Source organism: Henckelia pumila, chromosome 1 (assembly GCF_033568475.1).
Source record: "Henckelia pumila isolate YLH828 chromosome 1, ASM3356847v2, whole genome shotgun sequence".
Lineage (NCBI taxonomy): Eukaryota > Viridiplantae > Streptophyta > Magnoliopsida > Lamiales > Gesneriaceae > Henckelia > Henckelia pumila.
In genome coordinates, this window is record NC_133120.1 from 49,495,039 (window position 1) to 49,517,848 (window position 22,810).

General features: G+C 32.4%; 1 non-coding gene across 1 annotated transcript; it reads left to right on the top strand.

Annotated features, from left to right (window-relative positions):
* Positions 1 to 19,872: 19,872 nt before the first annotated feature.
* On the top strand, positions 19,873 to 19,983 carry LOC140876845 (small nucleolar RNA R71). The gene has a single exon (XR_012149077.1). It is a non-coding gene; the product is annotated as a small nucleolar RNA R71 (small nucleolar RNA).
* The last annotated feature ends 2,827 nt before the right edge of the window (positions 19,984 to 22,810 follow it).

The window sequence follows — 22,810 nt, forward strand, 5'->3', positions numbered from 1 at the left end:
CTGTCTTATTCAATAACAGAATCAATATATATGACAGAGATTATAACATACAATGTCAGTATAACATACATATAATCTCATGCTTCTGAATAGAACACATACTTGCAAATTCTCATGCTTTTCACATAATACATGCTGGCAACGAATTCATTTATTCTAATGAATTCAAGAAATCATGCATACATATCAGCATATAAGCATGTAATTCGCACATCGATAAAGCAAGCAGTTTTCAATCAAACAATCATCATCGCATACAATTCTGTAAAGCAAGTAAAGCATAATCATGCAATACTATAAATGCATGCGACTCAATCTACCCCGCTCAACTTCTAGCTTAGTCCAAGACTTTACGCTCTGATACCACCTGTTGTGGGGATCCGGGTTGCTAATCTCATCTTAGGGCAATTAACGATTAATAAACAATTAATCGAACAATAAAAGAATATTCAAACCAAGAGCTAAATTTTTTTTTAAAAAACTGAGCACCTCGCTCGATCGGATAAATTCACCCGATCGAGCGGGCAAGAAATTCCAGCTCTCGGGTCTGAAACAATTTTGGCCTCGCTCGATCGGTGGAAATCACCTGATCGAGCGAGCCCAAAAGCTCAATACTCTGTTTTTGCAAACACAGGCCGCGCTCGATCCGTGGAGTTTACTCGATCGAGCGGGCACCCTGTCTAGAAAAATAAAATGAATTTTTGTTGTACAATGTGATTCCAAAACTCATACATAATTCATATAAACTTCTAAACATGCTTCTAGATAATTTAAATGCATTCAAACTAATATCAAGTGATCTAGAATACATGAACTCTCAAGTATAAATCAATACTTGACAAAAACAACCTATACAAAGATTTTTGCTTTCTAACATGTTTACCAAATCATAAATACATGTCATCTGCTTAAAACCCGAATCACCACATGCTATCTCTCTTCTCGAGCTATCCAAGTCAACTCTAGCTTGATCATGCCCCAACCTGATGCAATGCACACATACAAACAAAGCAACAGCCGGATAACTCCGGTGAGAATAAATCTCAGTATGAACAACATGCATATACATCAAATAAACATATGATAGTATATTTGTTCATCTCAATAACAAGCATATAAACTCATTCAAATCTTGAATGTCATAACATAACATGCTAGCATTTATAAACACATATTCTAAACCATAGAAATCTCTAGGTTAATGCATAAATGCAATGCATGTGCCAAGGAATAGGCTATCAAATCTGATATCAATAAATCGTAGTTTTGGGATCCCGAGGAAATAAAATCTTCAACAAATACCAACTCACCCAATCGAGGTGAAGTTGAATACTTCATTTTCCCTAACTTTGGTGCAACTATAGTGAGTCTTCTAGCTCTGGAAGTAAGTCTACATTCCGTGCCACTCAACTACAGCCCTCCAAATGTCATATGCACTCTAGGCCTTTCAACCCTCTGTGCTTTACTGGCTGGAGTTCAAGATGAATGCAACATGTTTTGTATGCATTAACTACTATAAAACACCTTGAACACATCAATCATATAATCATATGAGCGTATAATCACTCAATGATACCAACAAATCTGTAAGTATCACATGTAATACATAAAACATGTTCAAGATAGAAAATACTATAAATCAAATCAGACAAGTAAACATTTACATAAATATTCTGGGACTTCAAGAAAATAGCTATCTTGAATAATCTAGCCAATGAGGGTAGTACTTCTGGATTTCACTATCAGTCAGACGATTTTTTGTGTTTGTCGGGTCGGCTTGTGATTTCGGAGGATGAGGATCTGCGGGGGGAGATTTTGTCTCAGGCACATCGCATTAAGTTGAGTATTCATCCAGGGAGCAACAAGATGTACAAAGATCTGCGTACTCGGTTTTGGTGGAAAGGAATGAAAAGCAGCATATATCCAAATGTTTCGAAATGCTTGGTTTGTCAGCAGGTCAAGGCAGGGCACCGACGACCTGAAGGTTTGCTTCACAGTCTGCCTATTCCTGAGTGGAAATGGGAGCTTATCACGATGGATTTTGTGATCCATTTGCCGGTATCTTCGAGAAATTGTGATGCTATCTGGGTTGTGGTGGATCGACTCACCAAGTCAGCACATTTCATTTCCTATAGTCGAGAGTACACTGTTGATTGTATGACTCGGTTGTACATTCAGGAGATCGTTTGACTTCATGGAGTGCCGGTGAGCATTTTCAGCGATCGAGACCCCAGGTTTACTTCCAGGTTCTGGGGGAGTGTTCAGCGTGCCATGGGCACTACTCTCAGTTTGAGTACTGCCCATCACCCGGAGACTGATGGACAGACAGAGCGCACTATCCGTACCTTAGAGGATATGCTTCGGGCGTGTGCTATGGATTTTGGTTCAGCCTGACAGGATCATTTGCCATTGATTGAGTTTGTGTACAACAACAGCTACCATTGTAGCATTGGGATGTCACCTTTTGAAGTGTTGTACGGGCGACGATGTTGCACTCCAATTTTCTGGGAAGAAGTGGGGGAGAGACAGGCCGAGGGACCAGAGTTAGTCCAGCAGGCCACAGATATTGTTGATCAGATCAAGAAACGTATTAAGACTGCATAGGATCATCAGACCAGTTATGCTAATACCATGAGTAGACCTCTGTAGTTCGATGTTGGGGAAAAAGTATTTTTGAGAGTTTCACCTTTCCGCAGGATTCTCAGATTTGGTCTCAAAGGAAAGCTGTCTCCTAGATTTATCTGTTCGTTTGAGATCTTGGAGAGCATCGGTGATTTGACTTATCGGTTAGCCTTGCCACCGTATTTGTCCAGTATCCACGACGTGTTTCACGTATCCCTGTTGCAACGGTATGTGGCAGATCAGTCTCATATTTTGCAGCCGTCTGAAGTTCAGGTGGATACTGATTTGATTATGTAGAGAGACCGGTTCGTATCTTGGATCGTAAGGATAAAGTGTTGCGGAATAAAGTAATCCCTTTGATTCTAGTTCAGTGGCAGCGCCGAGGAACTGAAGAATCCACTTGCGAGCTTGAGAGCAGAATGCGTTCAGAACATCCTCAGTTATTTTGATTTTATTCCAGTGTTGTATTCAGTTGTAAAATTCTGTAAAAGTTTAATCCGAATAAAGATGTTTCTTCATGTTGTTTTATTTTGATACTTAAGATATGATTTCGAGGATGAAATATCTTAAGTGGGCGAGAATGTAGTAACCCGTATCCAAAATTAACGATTAATGAGTATATTAATCAAGTGATCATGTTTAGATTAATTAAAACATGATTAAAGGAATTCCTAATGGATTAACGGAGTCTGGAAATGGACCCAAAATGATAAGAAATGGCCCGGAGGGTTGGGTAGAACGGACGCAACGTTCATGGAACGGACGCAACGTTCTGGTCAGCTGATTTCATCCGTGACATCAGCAAGATGACGTCATTGCTTAAGAACATTATGGGACATCAGACGCAACGTTCGTCAGACGGACGCAACGATGGTGAACGGATGCAACAATGGAGGAACGGACGTTCCGTTCTCTGTCTATAAGTAGAGGAGCCGAGGCCTCGTTTCAACTAGCCCCTCTCCTCTCTTCTCTCTCGTTTCTTACCCTTTCTAGTTAGATCTAGGGAGTTCTAGGAATCCTATTGGAAATCCGGAAGTAGCGGAGCGATCCCGGTATCGTAGCGGAGTTGTGCCTAAGTTTTGAGGTAAGTGACAGCAACGGACTGACGATGGATGCAGGTATAGCTTTTGCTTTCTAAAAATATTTAGAAGTATGTAATAGCTTAGTTAAGCCTTTTTGAGTAATATAATGATATTAGTATCATTTCGATGTGTAGTGCGGACTATAGGCGTGGATCTAGAGCTGGTAGAGCTTGCCTAGTAGTTGAGGTATGAAAGTACTGTTCGAGATATCCTAATTGAGTATGCATGTATTATGTGCTTGCATGATTTTATGTACATATTTTATGACATGATTGTATGCTGCATGCATATTACACATCGAGCAATATCCTTGGGGTATTATAGGGTCTTACCCTATTCTGTTAGTGGATGAAATTCAATCGATTTGGGTCCGGAGTGGAGTATCCACTGGTAATCGGTATGGGAGCCACCTCCTGAAGCGATGACACAGAGTGCTACATACCAGGGCCCGGTCTGTTTTTGTTATCTGATCCTTGGCCTCTAGTTTCAGTAGGCGGTACACTTGTATTCATGCATCTATATAATACGGTATATTCATACTCTCGTGCTGAGCGTTTTATTCTCACGTCTCGTACTTTGTGTATCTAGACACCCTATTCCATGTGACAGATTTGCGATTGAATGATGCGGGTGGATCCAGGAGGGACTAGGCAGTGGATGGCCAGCTGGGATTTTGCCTTGGTTCTTATTCTCTGATGTATTTGGGATAATACATTATTCGATCTGGTTGTATAATTATTTGGATATTTACAGCTTCTGCAGTTTATTCTGGTTTACTGTTTTAATTAAGTTAATTGCAAGCTTAAGTAGGTGATCTCGGTAAGGGTCACTACATATAGGAATGCCAAAAACTACTATTATTAAGCAAACCTGAATCGAAAAATAAAATATTGGGAAAGCAGACAAAACATCAATAAAATATACTAAGTGCGAAAAGTACTTTTTAAACATTTGTGGAACCAAGAATAAAACTATCATAATGAAGTAAACAACATAAAAGATTAAAAACTCAAAATCATAAAAACTCATCGTCACGAGAACGTTATTGAAAATACTAAATCTAAACTTTTCTTAAAACTTACTTTTAAAGATCGTGCATAAAATAATTTAACAACAATATCAGTAAACATATGCAAAACTTTTCGTTTTTAAACGCTAGAGATTCGAACAGTCATGTCATGCAATGCCTTCGCTTCTTAGACTCTTCAGCCTTTTCACCAAAGCTTTTAATTCATTTATCTCAAATCTAATTGCACCAATCAAACATAGTTAGTCTAAAGACTCAACAAGAATATACAAACATATTCGTATATGAAACATAGAACTTAATGCAATGACATAACATAAATATATTTTAAAAACTTGTCATTTAAGGGTGATGAGATACATGCAATTGTGGCAACCATCATTATGAGCAATGACCGGAAAAAATTGGTATTTACTAGCAAGTGCACTAGGTCAAGTAATAGTAAAGTGGACAGAGAGTCCAAGTATCGATCCCACAGGGACTGTTGTCAATTCTCAAGATTTAATTCTTACTTAATCTAGACAAAATAATATAAAGGATTTTGAATTAAATAAAATAAGAATATAAAATAAAAACTGCTTAAGAAATAAGAATAAAAATAACTGAAGATAAAAAATAATTAAAACAAAGACAACCAAGACACACGTAGGTACTGAACAAATCATGTAATATGTAGTCGATTCAGGACTCAGATTTAATCTTAATTCATGGGAATTCTCCTAATTTGTTCAAAGGACTATTTTTAGAATAATCAAACCTATTCAAATATTGACGGATTAATCTTTCGTAATTATAATCAAATTTGAATGCATTAAATATTTATGAAAATTTAGTTTACACCCAAACCGCACACTGAAACTGAATTCTATTTCTAGTCGGTTTTACAATATGTTGATTATTAAAGTGATCAAAATCAAAACCTCCTCTGTCGACCAAGCAAACAGTTGATCAGACTATTCACAAGACAAATATAAATCTGACAATCAATAAAATAAAATCAACTCTGAAAAATTCCAAACAAACATCCAAGTTTTCTACATGAATTTGTTCGGCCCAATCACGCCGTCTTGGTTGAAGAAAAATTACTCAATAATTAAAAATAATAATTAAACAAAAATTAAGAAAAAAGAACAAAATAAAGAAAAAAAATCTTCTCTCCCAAGCCTATAGCAGCCGCCTTCTCCCTTGTGCAATCTCTCTGCCTTCTGGAACTTCGGAACCCCCAAATATATGTTATATATTCTATATATATGGTCCGGAATGCTTACCAATTAATTTTCTTCCAATACAAGGACTTTTTGCACAAATATAATGCCGAAAAACGCGCGCGCACGTGGAAGAAGTCCCGCGCGCGCATAACAAAAAATAGAATTCTAGACCTCTGCCTCGTGCGCGGGCGAGATTAATTCTCGCGCGCGCACATCACAAAATTTCTGCTGCGAGCGACGATTTTGAAAAATTCATATCTCAAGATCTAGCTGTCGGATCAAGCTGAAATTTGGACAGTAACTTCAAAACATCTTCAAATATATTCTGAACGATGGAGATCGGATTTGGATCTCTCTAAAATTAAATTTGATTTTTTGAACAAAGCTGCTCCATAATTCACTCTTCAACAATTTATTTTCCTACAAAATTAACCCGAGGAGTGAAATACACAAGCATGCACTAAAACACATGAAAACACATAAAAATAATATGAATGCACACAAAATAGACATAAATCTATCACGAACTAATGCATATAAAATGCACTTATCAACACCTTCATACTTAAACCTTGCTCGCCCTCGAGCAAGATATGCAAAAACAAAATGCAAACAACGACATAAGTAAGAATGAATCATGAACAACATAGCCTCCGATAAGTTTCAACTTCAAAAACTAAAAGCCACAAAACTTCTGATTGTTCACAATATACTGTCAGTTTAATGTAAACGTGTGTGTGTACCATATCATTCCAGTTTCATGCAACTTCAAAAGAATCTGTCCTAAGAATGCTTAGCGACCTATGACAAATCAGTGTAAGTGTCACAATCCAACACTCCGTCATCTCAACAATCCCAAACAAAAACATGTACATTCTTGAGATTAATTACGTACCTCCGGATTTTGCACCCAATATTTTTTATAAGCCCCAAAAATTACCCGCAAACTTAGCTATAGCTAAGATAGGATTCGAATTTCAATCCCCTCGTCTATAGCCCGGATGGAGCATCAATCCCATTTAACCCGCAAACTTAGCTATGTAACAAAGATTAGGATTTCAATCATTTTCCAAGCCCGGATGGAATTGTTATTTTAAAATTTCAAAATTATTAACCCTATGAAATCCGCATACTTAGTCAAGAACAGAGGATTAGAATTTCAATCCCTTGATCGTAACCCGGATGAAGTTAACTTAATTTTCAACAAAAGTTTTTTCAAAAATTTTATAGGTACGCCCAAGATCATACATGCAATGTCTAACAACTATCAAGAATCCAAAGCACTATCATGAACAACAAACACCTATTGTCGTGCAATGGTCAAGCAAACACGAACTTCATCAATTACTTTGTTACACTACACCAGTCTAACATGCGTGGTTAAAAATGATTTACGATTCAACCAACAGCTTCTCATGTTCAATCAAAAGCAATATTTTCTAATTTTTTTTTTAACTATTTCATCATCGGCTAACTTTCATCATTCTACTTATTCACACAACACAAATACAAAACATAATGATATGCATGAATACAAACTATATGCAAAGAACTAAACCATATGAATGCAAAACACAATGATGAACGAAACAAAACTAAATATCACCCCCCATACTTATCCAAAGCATTGCCCTCAATGCTTCAGAAACAATGAACAAAATGCATAAAAAAACACACACACAATGAAAACAAAAATAATACTCCCCTAGTTTTGTATTCGTCCTCTTCCTCCTTTGTAAAAGTCCAACAACAACTTCTGGTGGCGGGGCAATATACTGCACATATAAAGGCGACAGGTAAGGCATTGTATTAGCAAAATATAATAAAAAGAAAAATAACAATAAAAAAATAATGAAAAGAGAACACTGGGTTGCCTCCCAGTCAGCGCTAAATTTATAGTCTACAGCCCGACCATCAAAGAGTGGCTGCCGCCCATAGTAAGAATCATAAGACTCTACGTATGGGTCTTGATTTCCTTTGCCCTCAAGATTGGCATGATATATGCAGTTCAAGCTTGTTGGTCCAGCAATACTCGACATGAATTTTTTCTTTTGGAAGGAGACTTAGAATATAGGCTGAAGCTCATAGAGGATGCAATATTGTGGAGTTGGCGTCAATGGCAAGAACGAATCTTCAAGTGGAGAACATTTAAAGACCACTGACGAGGTCAAATCTTTTGCCTTGTATGTTTCTTCCTCCTCCACTATCACTTTTAGCTCCTCATCACATAAAGATTCTTCAAAAAATAGTTTTTCTTGCTCTGGCTCAATTACTTCATTCTCTTGGCAGATCTCAAAAATTGGTTCTCTAAGAAGCGCAATATGTTCATCCAAAAGACTCAAAGACTTGACGCGGCTTTCTAAGAACTGATTTATCTCTGTTGTTGTCGCACCATGTTCTCCAACTGAGCCACATGATCATCCTCAAAATACCCGATATACTCTTCTTGATACTCTGGTGGTTGGTTTGAAAATTTTATAGAGTTGATATCTGGAGGATATTGGTGACTCCAACCCTGCAGTGAAGGATCACAATGCCAATGGTAGTCGAAATCTGCCATATCATTTAACAAGTGTATCGCACTGTCGTAATCTCTGTTGAACAAGTGACTGTCAGTAGCCAAAGCTCCAAAATCAACCCAACTCTTTGTTTTCGCATCCAAACCACCATAAAAAATCCGAACTAGAGTGTAGTTTGAAAAATCATGGCATCGAAATCTGTTCGCCAAATCATTGAATCTCCCCCAAACAGCATAGAAAGGCTTCGAGTATTGTTGGTCAAACCTTGTGAACACCTGTCGATGATCCATCTCCAAGTACCTCACAAGTAAGAAACAATAAAATTAAAATAAAAAAATAAACAAATGCAAGAAAAAAAATTGTCTAGTCTCAAGCAAATAATCTATCCTAATATTAACTAAAAAGTCACCGACAAAGACGCCAAAAACTTGATCGGTAAAATCGGTATTTACTAGCAAGTGCACTAGGTCAAGTAATAGTAAAGTGGATAGAGAGTCCAAGTATCGATCCCACAGGGACTGTTGTCAATTCTCAAGATTTAATTATCTTACTTAATCTAAACAAAATAATATAAAGGATTTTGAATTAAATAAAATAAGAATATAAAATAAAAACTGCTTAAGAAATAAGAATAAAAATTACTGAATATAAAAAATAATTAAAACAAAGACAACCAAGACACATGTAGGTACCGAACAAATCATGTAACATGCAGTCGATTCAGGACTCAGATTTAATCTTAATTCACGGGAATTCTCCTAATTTGTTCAAAGGACTATTTCTAGAACAATCAAACCTATTTAAATATTGACGGATTAATCTTTCGTAATTCTAATCAAATTTGAATGCATTAAATATTTATGAAAATTTAGTTTACACCCAAACCGCGCACTGAAACTGAATTCTATTTCTAGTCGGTTTTACAATATGTTGATTATCAAAAAGATCAAAATCAAAACCTCATCTGTCGACTTGGAATCGATTAACATGCAAGCAAACAGTTGATCAGACTATTCACAAGACAAATATAAATCTGACAATCAATAAAATAAAATCAACTCTGAAAAATCCCAAACAAACATCCAAGTTTTCTACATGAATTTGTTCTGCCCAATCACGCCGTATTGGTTGAAGAAAAACTACTCAATAATTAAAAATAATAATTAAACAAAAATTAAGAAAAAAGAACAAAAGAAAGAAAAGAAATCTTCTCTCCCAAGCCTAGAGTAGCCGCCTTCCCCCTTGTGCAATCTCTCTGCCTTCTGGAACTTCGGAACCCCCAAAAATATATTATATCTTCTATATATATGGTCCGGAACGCCTACCAATTAATTTCCTTCCAATACAAGGACTTTTCGCAAAAATCTGATGCCAGAAAACGCGCGCGCGCGTGAAAGAAGTCCCGCCCGCGCGTATAACAAAAAAACAGAATTCTAGACCTCTGACTCGCGTGCGGGCGAGCTTAATTCTCGCGCGCGCACAACACAAAATTTCTACTACGAGCGACGATTTTGAAAAATTCATATCTCGAGATCTAGCTGTCGGATCAAGCTTAAATTTGGACACCAGCTTCAAAACATCTTGACCCTTATTCGGAACGGTGGAGATCGGATTTGGATCTCTCTAAAATTAAATTTGATTTTTTGAACAAATCTGCTCCGTAATTCACTATTCAACAATTCATTTTCCTACAAAATTAACCCGAGGAGTGAAATACACAAGCATGCACTAAAACACATGAAAACATATAAAAATAATATGAATGCACACAAAATAGACATAAATCTATCACGAACTAATGCATATAAAATGCACTTATCAACACCTCCATACATAAACCTTGCTCGCCCTCGAGAAAGATATGCAAAAACAAAATGCAAACAATTACATAAGTAAGAATAAATCATGAACAACATAGCCTCCGATAAGTTTCAACTTCAACAACTTAAATCCACAAAACTTCTGATTGTTCACAATACACTGTCAGTTTAACGTAAACATGTGTGTGTGCCATGTCATTCCAGTTTCATGCAACTTCAAAAGAATCTGTCCTAAGAATTCTTAGCGACCTATGACAAATCAGTGTAAGTGTCACAATCCAGCACTCCGTCATCTCAACAATCCCAAACAAAAACATGTACTTTCTTGAGATTAATTACGTACCTCTGGATTTTGCACCCGGTATTTTTTATAAGCCCCAAAAATCACCCGCAAACTTAGCTATAACTAAGATAGGATTCGAATTTCAATCCCCTCATCTATAGCCCGGATGGACCATCAATCCCATTTAACCCGCAAACTTAGCTATGTAACAAAGATTAGGATTTCAATCATTTTCCAAGCCCGGATGGAATTGTTATTTTAAAATTTCAAAATTATTAACCCCATGAAATCCGCATACTTAGTCAAGAACAGAGGATTAGGATTTCAATCCCTTGATCATAACCCGGATGGAGTTAACTTAATTTTCAACAAAAGTTTTTTCAAAAATTTTATAGGTACGCCCAAGATCATACATGGAATGTCTAACAACTATCAAGAATCCAAAGCACTATCATGAACAACAAACACCTATTGTCGTGCAATGGTCAAGCAAACACGAACTTCATCAATTACTTCGCTACACTACACCAGTCTAACATGCGTGGTTAAAAATGATCCACGATTCAACCAACAGCTTCTCATGTTCAATCAAAAGCAATATTTTCTAAATTTTTTTTTCAACTCTATCATCATCGGCTAACTGCTACAACTTAAATTGTAATTCACCCAAGTGTAGGTTGTCTGCAAGTAATATACTCGTGAGTACGAGATCGATCCACGGAGAGGATGTTGTAAGTTTAATTTTAGCAATAATATATTATAGATGAAAATATTATTATAAAACTTCAAATACACAAATTATAAAATTGTCAAGGTTTCAAAGGTTCATTGTTGGTTTAATTAAGATTGCTAAATAAAAATAAATAAAAGAAACTAAAATAAAAATAAACATAAAAGAACAATGAAATATTTAAACAAGTATATCATATAATATAGTTCCCACTATATTAATATCAGATTAACCGATATTTAATACATGGTACCCATAATATATATATAGATGAATAAATATAAACATAAAAAGAACAATTAAATATTTAAACAAGTATATCATATAATATAGTTCCCACTATATTAATATCCACCGATATTTAATACATGGTACCCATAATATATATATAAATGCATAAATATAAATTGACATAAAAGTAAATGTTAGATCAAATCACAATATTTTATTTAGAACAACCGGCAGAGCCACGCTATCGTCTAAATAAAATATATGACTTTATGTTAGATGCGATAAAGTAAATGTTAGTTGCGGAAAAGTAAAAGTTAGATGCGAGAAAGTAAATGTTAGTTGCGGAAAAGTAAATGTTAGTTGCGATAAAGTAAAAGTTAGATGCGATAAAGTAAATGTTAGTTCAAATCACAATATATTATTTAGAACAACCGACAGTGTCACGCTATCGTCTAAATAATATATATGACTTTATTATAAATAGATACATATATTTATAGTATATAATTATTGTAGTAATTATTGTATCATATTTGACAACAAATCAAGGTAACCACATTCAAGGTACCAAGCATTTGATGTAAATAGATAACAACAAATCATCCAAAATTATACCTACAAATAAAGATCAATTAGTAAAAATAAAAATAGAAAAGAAAAGAATATACAAAATATAGACAATCTTACTTGACCAACAATGAAACCTTTTCACCTTGACATAAAAAGATTTAGCTTTCCATGAACATGAAACTCAAGAATAAAGATAAAAGAAATTTCATACTTGAACTTGAGAAACTTGCACACTCAAACTTTTATTCTCACACACACAATATTTATTTTACAAATGAAGAATTCTCTACACTCTTGCACACTACAAAGCTTATACAACACATCTATTTATAGGCCAAATGAGAGGAAGAGTCCAAGGCTCATTAAATGTGAAATAGTAAAGTTGGTGGGTGCTTGTCTCCTTGAATGTCAATACCATGACCCAACTTTAATTGGCATGTTTGATGCCTTAGACCACCGATTCAGCCTTTCTTTTCAACATAGAACACGTAGGATATTTTGTGTAGATGTGTTTGGACAACTCATTCACCCCTTTTGGATAACATATGAAATACTTATGATATTTTTACTCCAAGCTGGTCATAGTAAAAGTAAATCTATCTCCATTTTGATGTTTTATTATTTTGATCATCTTAATGAAGTTTTTGGAATTTCTTGTCTTCTACAAAGTTGAAGATGCCTCTTTTGTGATTCTACAGGTTTTGAGATTACTCCATTATGACCACTGTAGCTTGAGTAATTTTATTTTTACCAAACCTGTGCAAACCGTAAAATACAACATTTTAGTAAAACATTTAAATATAAACACATAACACTAAAATAATACAACTTCATAATTTTAATTAAACTTAAATTTTAAAACACACTTTTTAACATATAAATAATTACAAATTTTAAGTTTCATCACACCCCCAAACCGGCTAATTACTAGTCCCTTAGTAATAAAATATCATAAAATATCATAAAATATCATAAAATCACAAGTTAGATTTTTATTCCTTAATATATATATTCAAATTTGCAAACTTTAAAATTTTAAAAACACACTTGTGAGGAGTTCATATGTTTATTTATAAATCTCATTATCAACCAATATATTAATATGTAATTGGATGGGCTATACATATATATTTCACACAATATCAAAATAGTAAATATATATAATTTTTTTTTTTACATAAATATTTTCTAAAAACTTTGAGAATAATATAATTAAAAGGATAATAGAAATCATTTTCATAACATGTATATCATCAGGAATATTAATGTAAAAGTCTCAACTCCATATTCTCTCGGGTTAAAGTATTTCATATATAGCTGTTTTTCACTCGTGGAGTTGGAAGAAAATTATACACTCTTTGAAAATGGCTAGTAAAGCAGACAATCAAATAACCTAATATTGAAAATAAGATAGGATGATTTACAAAGAATAAACCCATTTTTTTTTTGTTTTTTTGTTTTTTTGTTTTTTGTTTTTTTTTTTTTTTGCTTGGCTGCAAAATTGTTTTTACATAATCAAATACCTCCAATAAACTTTGAAAATGTAACATTTTTTTTTCAAAGTTTATTTATTTTTTTATTTTTTATGAGGTAAATCTATTACATTAATAATTATAGTAGAGATATTAATACTCTACATCTTTACAATCAAACTTCAAACAACTTTGCAGCCAATTTTCATTTTTTTTTTTTTTTTCAAAATGGGTTTAATCTAGTAATCAACCATTTCTTAATAATCAATAAAAGCTTATAAGTTGTTTTCTCAATTCTTACCCCTCACTCACAAAATTTATGTGAGTAACTATTGCACTTTTACAAATTAATTCCCTCAATTATACATGTTATTATTTATTCAATCAATATCACTTTAATTATATACTCATAAAAGTTTTAAAAAATATGTATTTGAAAACACACAATTATATATTATTTATAACTTATATCCCATCAATTATATATTTTTTATTAAATTGATAAAAAGAATAATAAATAAACATCTATACAAAAAGACTTCATTTTCTTAGTAGTTTGCAATTTAAATATATACGGAATATTAAAATCTAATCTATTGTGATAAAATGATAAATAAAAACTAATGCGTGTCAGGAGTTTTTGACTCCTTACTCTGCCATTGAAAAAGAAAAATAAATATTATTATAGAAATATATATATATTTTTTTTAAATTTTAAATTTTTTTTTTTTTTTTTTTTAGAGATAAACCCTCCCCCAAACCTGAATATGACATTGTTTTTAATTTTTTTTTTTTTTTTTACAAGAAAAATAAAGAGTACATGATGAAAGAGATATCACCTGGAATTTATTGAAGATGAGGAACAAACACAAACCATTTCGTAACATGTTGAATCAATGATGACTTCAACGTCTTCTTATGAGTTGAGGGTTGGCTTCCCATCCAATTTTCTTATAAATTGGCAAATAGGGTCTTTTTTAGTCAGATTCCCAAGACCATTACCATGACGCTGCGCTTGGAATAGTTTCCATAAACGGAGAAGTTGACCTTTTACATCTCCACTAGAATGCGTCTCAAGAGTCAATGAGATATCATCCAATGACTCTTTACTCAGCCCATTCTTAATGAAATCAATTTTATCTTCTCTATTTGTGGAAACATATCCCAAAGATCTGCATTGTCTATTACAAGTCCATCTGGCACAATTATGACAAACATCTAACCTTTTAGCCCTTCTTTTCTTCGCATAGGTACTTTTTCCTAGTCCAGACATATTTCGAACAAGTAAGAATTTTGGAACTTCACCACCTAATCGAACCTTGGCTTCAATTATAAGACGAATATCCTCAGGGATTCCTTTTTGCATAAGCATTCTCAATCTTTCACATCTGCCTTCATAAATCATTCTCAGAACTTTTTTAGAAACAGATGGAAAATATTTACCAAGTTTTTTGATATCTTCATCCATAATATATATTTATATATATATATATATTCAATTATTTTGGGAAATTGAAATAAAACCGACTGAAAGTAGTCACGGAGTACCGTTATCCGCCACTTAACCGGGAAGTGAACTCAATTCTGCAAAAATAAAATAAAAATATAAGTAACAATTAAGTTGGATCATATAAAGGCATAAACTCTTCATTAAGAACTTCATTTTCTATAAACGGTTTAAGTCTTTGCCCATTAACTTTAAATACATTATTATTTTTAGGATTTTCAACATCAACAGCACCATGAGGATAGACAAATTTAACAATAAATGGTCCAGACCATCGCGATCTAAGTTTTCCTGGAAACAAATGCAAGCGAGAATTATAAAGTAAAACTTTTTGTCCGATTTCAAAAGATTTTCTCATAATATTTTTATCATGAAATGCTTTTGTTTTATCTTTATAAATCTTTGCATTTTCATATGCATCATTTCTTAATTCTTCTAGTTCATTTAATTGCAATTTTCTTGATTTAGATGCATCATCTAAATTAGTATTAAACGCTTTAATTGCCCAATAAGCTTTATGTTCAATTTCAACAGGTAAATGACAATGCTTTCCAAAAACTAATCTATATGGTGACATCCCCAATGATGTTTTAAATGCAGTTCTATATGCCCATAATGCATCACTTAATCTTAAAGACCAATCTTTTCGATTTGGATTGACTGTTTTTTCCAAAATTTGTTTTATTTCTTTATTTGCAAGTTCAACCTGACCATTCGTTTGAGGGTGATATGGAGTAGAAACTTTATGTGTAATACCATATTTTCTTAACAACGAAGAAAATGATTTATTTATAAAATGACTTCCCCCATCACTTATTATAGCTCTAGGTATTCCAAATCGACTAAAAATATTTTCTTTCAAAAATTTTATCACAACTTTATGATCATTAGTTCTACATGCAATTGCTTCAATCCATTTTGAAACATAATCGACAGCTACTAAAATATAAGTGAATCCAAAAGATAATGGAAATGGACCCATAAAATCTATTCCCCAACTGTCAAATATTTCAATAATCATGATTGGATTTAAAGGCATCATGTTTCGTTTTGAAATTGAACCCATTTTCTGACAATTTTCACAAGATTTGCAAAATGAATGTGTATCTTTGAATAAAGAAGACCAATAAAATCCACATTGAAAGATTTTTGCAGCTGTTTTCTTTGACGAAAAATGACCTCCACATGCCTCAGAATGACAAAATTTAATGACACTACTTACCTCATTGTCGGGTATGCATCGTCGAAAAATTTGATCAGGACAATACTTAAACAAATAAGGATCATCCCAATAAAATTTTTTGACCTCTTTCAAGAATTTATTTTTATCTTGTGAACTCCAATGAGAAGGCATTTTATTTGTCACAAGAAAATTTACAATATTAGCAAACCAAGGCATAGTAGTAGCATAAAATAGTTGATCATCCGGAAAATTTTCATTTATTGGTATTTCATTTTGAGATGATTCAGAAATTATTCTTGATAAATGATCGGCTACTACATTTTCTTTTCCTTTTTTATCTTTTATTACAAGATCAAATTCTTGTAACAACAAAATCCATCTTATTAATCTCGGCTTAGCATCTTGTTTATTTGATAAATATTTTATGGCAGAATGATCAGTGTAAACAATAGTAGTAGAACCAATTAAATAGGATCGAAATTTATCTAATGCAAACACTACTGAAAGTAATTCTTTTTCAGTTGTTGAATAATTGATTTGAGCACTATTTAAGGTTCTACTTGCATAATAGATCACATAAGGTTTACCTTCTTTTCTTTGTCCTAACACGGCTCCTACAGCATAATTGCATCACACATTAATTCAAATGGTAAAGACCAATCAGGAGGTTGTAAAATAGGTGATGTAGTTAAAAGATTAATTATCTTTTTAAAAGCAGTTTCACATTCTTGAGTCCATTCAAATTGTGCATCTTTTGTTAAAAGATTTGAAATTGGTTTCGATATTATGCTAAAATTTTTTATAAATCTTCTATAAAATCCCGCATGACCCAAAAATGATCGAATTTCTTTGATCGTGTTTGGTGATGGTAGATTAGCAATAACATCAACCTTAGCTTTATCAACTTCAATTCCTTTTTCAGATATGACATGCCCTAACACAATTCCGGATTTAACCATGTAGTGACATTTTTCCCAATTTAAAACAAGATTTTTTTCTTCACATCTTTTTAAAACTTCTTCCAAATTTTTAAGACAGTTTTCAAATGAGTTTCCAAAAACAGTTATATCATCCATAAAAACTTCCACAAATTCTTCAATCATGTCACTAAAAATACTTAGCATGCATCTTTGAAAAGTAGCCGGAGCATTACATAAACCAAATGGCATTCTTTTAAAAGCAAAAGTTCCGAACGGACAAGTGAAAGTAGTTTTTTCTTGATCTTCTATTGATATTGGTATTTGATAATACCCCGAATACCCATCAAGAAAACAATAATAAGGATTACCTGCCACTTTCTCTAAAATTTGATCTAAAAATGGTAACGGAAAGTGATCTTTTCTAGTTGCATCATTTAATTTTCTATAATCAATGCACATACGCCAACTAGATGGAATCTTAGCTTGTAATAATTCTCCCTTTTCATTTTTTATAACAGTGATGCCTGATTTTTTTGGTACTACTTGTGTTGGACTTACCCATTTACTATCCGAGATTGGATAAATAATTCCGGCATCTAATAGTTTTAAAACTTCATTTTTAACAACTTCTTTCATGTGTGGATTTAATCTTCTTTGTGGTTGTTGATATGTTTTAGCATTTTCTTCCAAATGAATTCTATGTGTGCAGATTAAAGGATTTATACCTTTTATATCTTGCAAAGTCCATCCAATTGCATTTTTGTGTTTTTTAAGTAGTGTTATTACATCTTCTTCTTGTTTTGGTAAGAGGGTAGAAGATATTACAATAGGATATGTTTGATTTTCACCAAGAAAAGCATATTTTAGTTCTATTGGCAAGGGTTTTAATTCAAGTTTTGGATGATCATTTTCTTTTACTTCTTCAAGTTCATTAATTTCTTCAAATAACTTTGATTTAAAAACATTTTTTGAATCAAAACTTTCCACTAAACAAACTTCAGATTGTTGATTTAAGTTTTCTTGGTGTATATTTTCTTCCACAATTGTTTCTATTGGATTATCATCTTCATCTTCATTAATACTTGGTTGTTTACATAAATTGAACACATTAAGTTCTAAAGTCATATTTCCAAAAGACAATTTCATTATTCCATTTCGACAATTAATTAAAGCATTTGAAGTTGCTAGAAATGGACGTCCCAATATTACTGGAATTTCGTTATGTACTTCTATTGGTTGTGTATCCAAGACAATAAAATCCACAGGATATATGAATTTATCGACTTGAACTAACACATCTTCTACGATACCTCTAGGTATTTTGATTGACCTATCGGCTAGTAAAAGAGTGACAGATGTAGGTTTTAAATCTCCCAACTTAAGCTTTTCATAAACTGAATAAGGAATTAAATTCACACTTGCTCCCAAATCTAACAAAGCTTTTTTAATTTTATTTTTTCCAATAATACATGAAATTGTTGGACAACCGGGATCTTTATATTTCAAGGTAGAATTATTTTGAATAATAGAGCTTACTTGCTCCGTTAAGAATGCTTTCTTCTTTACATGCAATTGTCTTTTCACAGTACATAAATCTTTTAAAAACTTTGCATAAGAAGGCACTTGTTTAATAGCATCTAATAATGGAATATTTATTTTTACTTGTTTAAAAACTTCATAAATATCAGAATCATTTTTTTGTTTTTTATTATTTACTAATGCATGAGGAAAAGGAACATGTTTATTTATTTTATCATCAATTTTCTTATTTTTAGGACTCAAAGCATCATCTTTCTCAAAAGTATCAGGATTTGAATCCTTACTCTTTGAGTTTAATTGATCTTTGTTTTCATCACTATATGGATCATTAACTATTTTACCACTTCTAAGAGTAATAACAGATTTTACTTGATCAAATTTTTCTTGATTTTGATTTTTAGGATTAGGTTGTGGTTGAGATGGAAATTTTCCTTTTTCATGAATATTAAGTGCAGATGCAAATTTTGCAAGAGTTTCTTTCAAATCATTCATAGATTGAATGTTTTGAATATTGATAGACTCTTGCTTTTGAATGTATGCATGAATTTCATCTTCAAAATTTTTTCTTGGAGGTGGGATATAAGGAGCATAACCTTGATGATTTTGGTTATTTTGAAAAGGTTATTGTGAAGGTTGTACATTATTATCGTTCCTCCAACTAAAATTGGGATGATTTCTCCAACCAGGATTGTATGTTTGTGAAAAAGGATCTAATGTTGGTTTTTTAAAATTGTTAACATAATTGGCTTGTTCATGGAGACATTCTTTAAATGAAGGCAAAGTAGGACAATTTTTTGTAAGATGATCATGTGTGTCACATATATGACAAACAATTTCTTGAACACTTTTTAATTGATCACTCTTTTTCATTTCTAATGAATCGATTTTTCTTGCTAAAGATGCAAGTTTAGCTTGAACATCTACATCATCTTTAAGATGATAAATACCACCTCCATTTGTTGAATTATTGGTTTTACTTGGTGGTTCAATTGAGCCTATATTATCCCAATTTTGAGCATTTTCTGCTAATGACTCCAAATATTCCATAGCTTCATTTGGGTTTTTATCTTCAAAAGTTCCATTACACATGAATTCTATCATTTGCCTATCTTTAGGTATTAAACCTTCATAAAAGTGAGAAACTATTCTCCATATTTCAAAACCATGATGTGGGCATGTATTAAGTAACTCTTTATATCTATCCCAACATTGATAAAATGTTTCCCCTTGTTTTTGAGAAAAAGTTGTAATTTGTCTTTTAAAAGAGTTTGTTCTATGGGAAGGAAAAAACTTTTTTAGAAATTGTTGTTGCATTTCTTCCCATGATCTTATTGAACTTGATCTCAAATTTTGCAACCATGTTTTAGCTTTATCTTTTAAGGAAAAAGGGAAAAGCTTTAATCGAACAGTATCCATGCTATAATTTTGATCATTATAAGTGTTGCAAACCTCCTCAAATTCTCTTAAATGCAAATATGGATTTTCAGAATCTAAGCCATGAAAATTTGGTAAAAGTTGAATGACTTGTGGCTTAAAATTGAAATTAGATGCATCAGGAGGAAAAACTAAACAAGATGGTGTACTAGTTCTTATTGGATTCATATGGTGCCTAAGTGTTCTTGGTTGTTCATGTTTTTGATGATGATGATTATTATTATTATCATCTTGATTATTAGAATTATCGTCCATGTTTAAAATATTTTCAGTTACTCGAACAAGTCTACCACTTTGTTTACGACTCCAAACAATCATACAATAAAAAACAACATACTATTTACATAATAACAAAATTAAACTTAATTTATACCTCCCCGGCAACGGCGCCAAAAACTTGCTACAACTTAAATTGTAATTCACCCAAGTGTAGGTTGTCTGCAAGTAATATACTCGTGAGTACGAGATCGATCCACGGAGAGGATGTTGTAAGTTTAATTTTAGCAATAATATATTATAGATGAAAATATTATTATAAAACTTCAAATACACAAATTATAAAATTGTCAAGGTTTCAAAGGTTCATTGCTGGTTTAATTAAGATTGCTAAATAAAAATAAATAAAAGAAACTAAAATAAAAATAAACATAAAAGAACAATGAAATATTTAAACAAGTATATCATATAATATAGTTCCCACTATATTAATATCAGATTAACCGATATTTAATACATGGTACCCATAATATATATAGATGAATAAATATAAACATAAAAAGAACAATTAAATATTTAAACAAGTATATCATATAATATAGTTCCCACTATATTAATATCCACCGATATTTAATACATGGTACCCATAATATATATATAAATGCATAAATATAAATTGACATAAAAGTAAATGTTAGATCAAATCACAATATTTTATTTAGAACAACCGGCAGAGCCACGCTATCGTCTAAATAAAATATATGACTTTATGTTAGATGCGATAAAGTAAATGTTAGTTGCGGAAAAGTAAAAGTTAGATGCGAGAAAGTAAATGTTAGTTGCGGAAAAGTAAATGTTAGTTGCGATAAAGTAAAAGTTAGATGCGATAAAGTAAATGTTAGTTCAAATCACAATATATTATTTAGAACAACCGACAGTGTCACGCTATCGTCTAAATAATATATATGACTTTATTATAAATAGATACATATATTTATAGTATATAATTATTGTAGTAATTATTGTATCATATTTGACAACAAATCAAGGTAACCACATTCAAGGTACCAAGCATTTGATGTAAATAGATAACAACAAATCATCCAAAATTATACCTACAAATAAAGATCAATTAGTAAAAATAAAAATAGAAAAGAAAAGAATATACAAAATATAGACAATCTTACTTGACCAACAATGAAACCTTTTCACCTTGACATAAAAAGATTTAGCTTTCCATGAACATGAAACTCAAGAATAAAGATAAAAGAAATTTCATACTTGAACTTGAGAAACTTGCACACTCAAACTTTTATTCTCACACACACAATATTTATTTTACAAATGAAGAATTCTCTACACTCTTGCACACTACAAAGCTTATACAACACATCTATTTATAGGCCAAATGAGAGGAAGAGTCCAAGGCTCATTAAATGTGAAATAGTAAAGTTGGTGGGTGCTTGTCTCCTTGAATGTCAATACCATGACCCAACTTTAATTGGCATGTTTGATGCCTTAGACCACCGATTCAGCCTTTCTTTTCAACATAGAACACGTAGGATATTTTGTGTAGATGTGTTTGGACAACTCATTCACCCCTTTTGGATAACATATAAAATACTTATGATATTTTTACTCCAAGCTGGTCATAGTAAAAGTAAATCTATCTCCATTTTGATGTTTTATTATTTTGATCATCTTAATGAAGTTTTTGGAATTTCTTGTCTTCTACAAAGTTGAAGATGCCTCTTTTGTGATTCTACAGGTTTTGAGATTACTCCATTATGACCACTGTAGCTTGAGTAATTTTATTTTTACCAAACCTGCGCAAACCGTAAAATACAACATTTTAGTAAAACATTTAAATATAAACACATAACACTAAAATAATACAACTTCATAATTTTAATTAAACTTAAATTTTAAAACACACTTTTTAACATATAAATAATTACAAATTTTAAGTTTCATCACTAACATTCATCATTCTACTTATTCACACAATACAAACACAAAACATAATGATATGCATGAATACGAACTATATGCAAAGAACTAAACCATATGAATGCAAAACATAAAGATGAACGAAACAAAACTAAATAACACCCCCCATACTTATCCAAAGCATTGCCCTCAATGCTTCAGAAACAATGAACAAAATGCATAAAAAAACACACACAATGAAAACAAAAATAACACTCCCCTGGTTTCGTATTCGTCCTCTTTCTCCTTTGTAAAAGTCCAACAACAACTTCTGGTGGCGGGGCAATATACTGCACATATAAAGGCGACAGGTAAGGCACTAGATTAGCAAAATATAATAAAAAGAAAAATAACAATAAAAAAATAATGAAAAGAGAACCCTGGGTTGCCTCCCAGTCAACGCTAAGTTTATAGTCTACAGCCCGACTATGAAGAAGCAACCATCAAAGAGTGGCTGC